Here is a 7,190-nt window from a genome sequence, read left to right as displayed (position 1 = left end):
TTAACAACATCATGTCTCGATTTCATATGTCTACTCTTACAACTGTAAGATTTATTCTTCGCAATAGCAATTGCAGCTTGACAATCACAATGTATGTATACAGGAAGCATCAGATCATCCTTTCTTAAAGGGATTTTAGAAAACAGATTATCATTTTCCAAAGAGATATTAGGCGACAGATCATCCTTCTTAGAAGGCCTATGAGGAAACAAATCATCCTTTTTAAAAGGGATATTCGCTAAGAAATTTCTTAGTCATTCAGCCTCAGTACCAGCTAACTCCAGAACTACAAACTCCAATTCCATAGTTGATCTAGCAATGATCGTCTACTTAGCTGATCTCCACGATACTGTACCACCACCTAACGTGAAAATATAACAAATATTGAATTTCATCTCATCTGAATCAGAGATCCAGTTTGCATCACAATATCCTTCTAAAGTAGAAGGAAATCCACTATATAGAATACCATAATTTGTGGTTCCTTTTAAATATTTCATTAATCTCATTAATGTAGACCAATGCTCTTTATTGGGATTGTGAGTATATCTACTTAGTCTACACACAACATAAGCTATATCAGGTCTGGTAAAATTCATCAAATATATTAGACTCCCAGTAATCTGTGCATATTTAGACTGGGCAACTGGGTCACCATTATTCTTTTTCAATTTAGAATTAGCATCATAAAGAGTAGCTACGGGAGTTACCTCCCAACATTCAAACTTCTTAAGAATTTTTTTCAACATAATGTTCTTGTGTTAACATTATTCCATCGTTACTCCTTATAACCTTAACTCCCAATATCATATTTACTTCGCCCAAATCTTTCATATCAAAGTTAGTAGACAAAAATAATTTGATACGTTCTACAATATTTAAACATGTACCAAATATAAGCATGTCATCAACATATAAATAAATTATCACAGAATCATTGTCTATTACTTTAGTATAAACACATTTATCCACTTCAACAGAGGAAAATCCATCTTTTATTAAAACTTGATCAAATTTCTCATGCCACTGTTTAGGAGCTTGTTTAGGTCAGAAAGAGATTTAATTAATTTACAAACTTCATTTTCTTGTCCACGAACTACACATCCTTCGGGCTGAACCATATATATTTCTTCTTCTAAATCACCATTTAAGAAAGCTTATTTTACATCTATTTGATGTATAAAAAGCTTATGAATTGATGCCAAAGCGATTAGTAATCGAATAGAAGAAATTCTTGTCACTGGTACAAATGTGTCAAAATAATAAACATTTTATTTTTGAGCAAATCCTTTAGATGCTAAACGAGCTTTATATTTATTTATAGATCCATCATGATTAAATTTCTTTTTGAAAATCCATTTAAAATCAATAGGTTTTGCATCTGGAGGTAAATCAGTTAAAACCCATGTCTTATTTTTCATGATAGAATCAATTTCAACTTTTATTGCCTCTTTCCAAAATTTAGCATCAGAAAAAGATATAAGTTCAAATAATTTAATGGTTCATTATCGACTAGAAAAGTTTTAAAGTCATTTGCATAAGAAAAATATTCTTTTCTAGGTCTTTTACTCCTTCTTAGTCCCTCAATGTTAGAGGTAGATTCATTTTCTCTTTCGACAGGTGCATGAGAGATTTTATCACACAGTGGAAAAATATGTTCAAAGAATTCAACATTCTTTGTCTCAATTATAGTATTACTATCAAGTACATCACTTTTCAATACAAGTAATCTATATGCAGCATTATGTTCAGCATATCCAATAAGCATGCAATCAGCAGTTTTAGAACCTATTTTTCTCTTTTTAGGATCAGGCAAAAGAACTTTAGCAAGGCACCTCCATACTTTTAAATATTTCAAATTAGGTTTATAACCTTTCCAAAATTCATAAGGGGTTTTACCAGTTCGTTTATGAGGAATTCTATTTTGTAAGTGTCATGCAGATAAAATAGCTTCACCCCATAAATTATCAGGTGCACTAGAGCTAATTAACATAGAGTTCATCATTTCTTTCAATATTCTATTTTTTCTTTCAGCTACACCATTAGACTTCGGGTGAATAAGGCGGAGTTACTTCATGAATAATTCCTTTTTTTTTTCACAAAGAGCATTTAAAGATATATATTCTCCACCTCTATCAGATCTAATTCTCTTGATTTTTCTACTAAGCTGATTTTCAACTTTAGTTTTATAAGAAACAAAAGAATCAAATGGATCATCTTTATTTCTAAGTAAATATAACTTAGTGAATATAGGAAAATTATCAATAAAAGTTACATAATATCTTTTTCCACCTCTAGTAATAGTTTATTTTAAATCACCTAAATCATTGTGAATCAAAGATAATAATTCAGTTTCTCTATTAACTGAAAAACATGACTTTTTAGTAATTTTAGCTTCAGCACATATTTCACATTTATCATAATTATTTGAGTTTAAACCAGATATTAATCTAAGTGATTGCATATTCTTTATATAAGAGAAATTAACATGTCCTAATCTAGCATGCCATAAAGAAATAGACTCAGTCAAATACGTAGAAGTATATACATTTTTAGAAATATCATTATGAATATTAAGCACATATAGTCTATGATTACAAAGTCCACATCCCATAAAAATATTATTTTTAGTTAATATGACCTCATTGTTTTCAAATATAATCTTTATTCCAACTTTTTCTAATAATGCCACATAAATCAAATTAATTATGATATTAGGAACATGCAACACATTACTCAATACCAAAATTTTACCAGATGTGAGTTTGAGAAGAACTTTGCCTTTTCCAAGAACTTGAATAGTTCTCGAGGTCCCAAGATAAACAATTTCTTCTTCTTTCTCAACTTGGGTGTATGATACAAAATCATTTTTATTTATACAAATGTGCCTAGTAGCACTAGAGTCTACCAACCAATTTCTCACGTTGGTCTCAATATTCATTTTTGAAAGGACCACAATAATTATATCATTCATTTCAGTCAAATTTATTTTTGACTTAGCGGGATTGTCATTTCTTTCACATATTCTCTTGTATTGAGATGTATCTTCTATGAGGATTTTATTATTAGCATTAGATGCATAACCAAGTTTATTTGCATACCTGTATTCTGCAGTATCATAGTCTGATAAACTGATTGGAATGGAAACAACCATAGCAACATCAACATCAGCATTATCGACGGTCTTAGGACAAATATTATATGCCATAGTTTCTTAGATTGTTGGGAAACGATAATAAATCTCACTAACACTTGTGACAATAAATAAACTGCAATAATAATATTTCTTCTATAATAGTATCACAAGTTTCAATAATAATAACAACAAGAGCAATAATAATAACAACAAGAGCAATAATAATAATAATAATAATAATAATATAACTATTATAATATTTTAAGTAACATATAAAATACTTGAGTCATGCTAGGCACTGTCCTAAGAAACTATTTTCACAATGTGAAATATTTTCCCAAGATTAAACAAGTACTTCCCTGATTAATTAGAGGATATTCAAGAATTATACAAGTCTTCCCTAATTAATTAGAGGATACAGGAATCAACAAAATTAATTATAAACCAACAAGTTTTAACTTAGAAAGGAAATAATAAAATTATTATAAGATAAAGAGAAAATGGTCAAATACCCCTCCAACCTTTACCCTAAATCCCAACTACACACCTATTCTTTGCGGGGGTCCTATGACCCCCGAAACTATTTAAAAGTGGAATTATTACACCCCCGAAATAGGACAACTAGTCATTTGGGATGTGGTGTGATGCACGCGCTGAACAGTAATGCCACATCATATATTTTTAATCTAAAAAATTAATTATTTTTCTTTATATGTTTTTTTTTTCTTTTTTATTCATTCCTCTTTTCTAATTTCATTTTTTCTTTTCTCTTCTCTCTTAATTACAAACCATCAACAATCTCCCATTTTTTCAGCCGCTAATCCCAGCCATGGCTGCCGTCACCGTCGAATGCCGTCTACCGGAGCCCGAAACCACCGATGACAACAACTCTATAGAATGGAAGATGACTCATTTCGTGTTTGTGTTGAAATAATTGTTAATTGAGTTGTTTTTTATGGAATTGGACTTTACCCATTTCGCGATTTCAATTTTTTTTTCTTATATAAGTAATTATTAATTTTGTTATTTTAATGAAATTGAAGATGACCCATTTGGGGTATGTGTGGAGATGACCCAATTTAACATTCAACATAATGAATGAACTTATTACCCGAAATCAATTTTGTGTTTTTTTTTTATAAAGTTGATTTTGAGTAAAGATTTTTTGTTGGTGGTGGGGCAGCCATGGTGCTTGCTTTGTTGATGAGAAAAAAGAAGAGAGAAGAGAAAGAAGACAAAAATTAAAGTTAGAGTTCTACTTTGAAGTTAAACTTAGTTCTGATGATGGAGAGGATTAGATGGCTGATGATGAAGTTAAACTTGGTTTGGCTCTTCAAATTATTTGATTTTTTCAAAATTCTCGAGCAAAATAGATGGCTGCTATATTTCTTGATTTTGAAGTGATTTACTTTTTCTCTAGAATGCCAAAAATGCATATTTTTTTTGTTGTAAAGAGCCTGTTTGACTTGGTATAATGGAGTTGTCAAGTGTGAATTCTTGTGAAATTATATTTCTGTATTCTCTCAAGATGTGATTTAAGAAAGAAGTGTGTTGGCAATTCTCTCTTGTGGAAAATGAAATAAGTGTCCACTAAATTATGTGTGAATGGTCAGGACATTTGACTAGACAAAACAGTTTTAAAAAAAAATTAAAATGTCTTCGCTCTCTCAAAGAAAGTGTACAACACCTTCCGCGCCACCTCAACATTTAGGGAGGAGATAAATCCATTTTAAAATAGTTTAGAGGGGTAATAGGACTCCCATAAAGTATAGGTGTGTAGTTGAAATTTGGGGTAAAGGTTAGAGGGGTATTTGACCATTTTCTCTAAGATAAAAGAAAAATGAAACAAGATGAGAAAAGTTAGTAGAGAATGGAAGGAGATTAGAAGAATATATATGTTTTTTTACATTTTTCTTTGTTGAAAGTGTTGGCTATTTATAGCCAATTTTAGTGGGTGGAAAATAAAGGTAATTAATAAATTAATTTATTTACTTTGGCAACAAGTATTTACTTTATGTGTTCTCCAAGAACCCGTGTTAATTAGTCCCCAAGTAAATGGATTGGCCATTAATTTACCATGTGGTCAAAATTAATTTTCTCTCATTATTGAAAAAGAAACTTTAATATATTTATTTTTCACTTGAAATTGCAAAGAAATTAATTTAAATATTTTAAAATATGTTACGTGTAGTAGTAATAGGTGACAATTCTAAGTGGAAGTATTTGTGGTGTGTCCCTTAGTAATGGTGGCTGAGTAGTGACACATATGGTTCGGTGCTTGCAATGTGAGGGCGTTGGAAGCGGTGGTGGAGCAGCCGACAGAGCTAGAGTCAAAATTTTTATGAAGAGATTTAAAATATAAAAAAATAAATACAAAAAATTAAAGAGATTTTATTATCTAATATATATATATATATATATATATATATATATATATATAATAATTTCAATCATATATAAATATATAGTATTTTTTCATCGAAAAGGGTTCAAATAAATCCATCGACCCTATGTGGATCCAGTGGCGGAGTCACATGCAATTGGGTGGTGTTGGTCGATATCCCTCAAAAAATTATACTATGTAGCTATTCATATATATATATATATGTGTGTGTGTGTGTGTGTGTGTATTGACACGAATGTATGTATTGACACCTCTTAACTTTTTCGTGAATCTATTTTTTAAAATATTTTAACATTCCTTAGTGAAAATTTTGACTCCATCATTGTGGATCCGCCCTTGAAGGTTGGTGGTAATGGTTGTGCAACGACGAGGAATATAGCAAGAGGTGATATTCATAGAAATATTAAGTGAATAACACCTTAATATATTGTAAGTTTTACATATATCTCTACTAGTTTATTCCTAATTACACCTTATCCCAACTTTATAAAATGACAAAAAAAATCATTTTTTTATGCATCTATTAACAAGAGATACATCTCTAGGGATACATCCGGTGAAGCAATTAATGCGCGTTAATTATGAAAAATAACAGAAATTTATTTAATTAAGGAGTAAATCATTCCTCATATCTTCAAATTTGTAACACCCCAACTTAGGAAGGAGTTCCATATTGACAAAACACAGGAGGAATGTTGGGTATATAAGTAAGAAAACCTTTCCGTCGCGGTCAGGGCCTCGGCTCGGGTCGTGACAAATAACAGACAAAAATTCTCAAAAAAGATGTAATCAATTTTTATGTATATTTTCAAAATGGATAAAATTCATAAATAACATACTTAAGACCATAATTATGAGATTCATAGCAACACTTTCATAATTACTTAAACTAGCAACTTGTATTTTGTATTTGAACAAATTATTGCTATAAAAATACATATATAAATCGTTTTACTGCCCATATTTACCTCAAATCAGTTGAGTTAAATATGGTATAATTAGCCATGAATTAAATGTAGAGATTTCTTTTCCATTAAAACCTCTTAATTAACATGATTTTCGTTATTTGTTATCAACTGAAATCAAAATTCAAATTTCAGTTCCACATTATCGTTTTCATCCCCCAAAAAATCAAAATCAAATTCAACTGAAACTTCTTCTGTTCAATATCTTCAAAAATTCAAATTAAACCATTACTTTTGTTGAAGGTATTTAATCATAATGTTGTTTTCTTATATGAATTTCATCAGTTGTTTGAAATCAATCAAAAAAATTTTGTTCTGAATTTTTTTGAACAATTACTGTTATTTCGTTCAAATTTTTTGGAGCCATTACTGATGTTTCGTTCAAATATAGTGACCAAATTACTTTTTTGTGAAATCATTTTTGAATATTTTGAGCCATTAACGATTTTTCGTTACACTGATCAAAATTAATTTTTCGTTATGTTGTACAATTTAATAATTTATTTTGTTAAATTATTTTTGAATATTTTGTAAACGAATTTTAAAAAAAAAGTGATGCAATAGTAAATTGAACTGATCGAGCAATATAGTGATCAAAATCAATTTTTCAAGCTGCTCAGACTCTTTTTTTTTTCTTTTTCACTTTTTATTTTTTGTTTTTTTGTTTTTCCATTTTTTTTTATTT

The sequence above is a fragment of the Capsicum annuum genome, chromosome 3 (genome assembly GCF_002878395.1).
Source record: "Capsicum annuum cultivar UCD-10X-F1 chromosome 3, UCD10Xv1.1, whole genome shotgun sequence".
In the NCBI taxonomy this organism is placed as follows: domain Eukaryota; kingdom Viridiplantae; phylum Streptophyta; class Magnoliopsida; order Solanales; family Solanaceae; genus Capsicum; species Capsicum annuum.
Note: the sequence above shows the minus strand (reverse complement) of the source record.